We start from the raw sequence: 345 nt of genomic DNA on the forward strand, positions 1-345 counted from the left end.
CTTTTGATCACTGAGTGTGTTTCAAAGATCTACATCTTTTGTTATATATATATATATATATATATATATATATATATATATATATATATATATATATATATATATATATATATATATATATTTCATTTTATATATTTCCAACTAAATTCACATTCACTTTACGAGTATTAGCCAATGATTTTACTTATTTATTTATATATATATATATATATATATATATATATATATATATATATATATATATATATATATATATATATATATATATATTTTAATATGTTTTTTTTAATTGTTTTTTTTACTACGCTAAGACATAAACCCGATTCAACTTCGCGGAGGTTTACA

This window comes from Diabrotica virgifera, chromosome 3, assembly GCF_917563875.1.
Source record: "Diabrotica virgifera virgifera chromosome 3, PGI_DIABVI_V3a".
NCBI lineage: Eukaryota > Metazoa > Arthropoda > Insecta > Coleoptera > Chrysomelidae > Diabrotica > Diabrotica virgifera.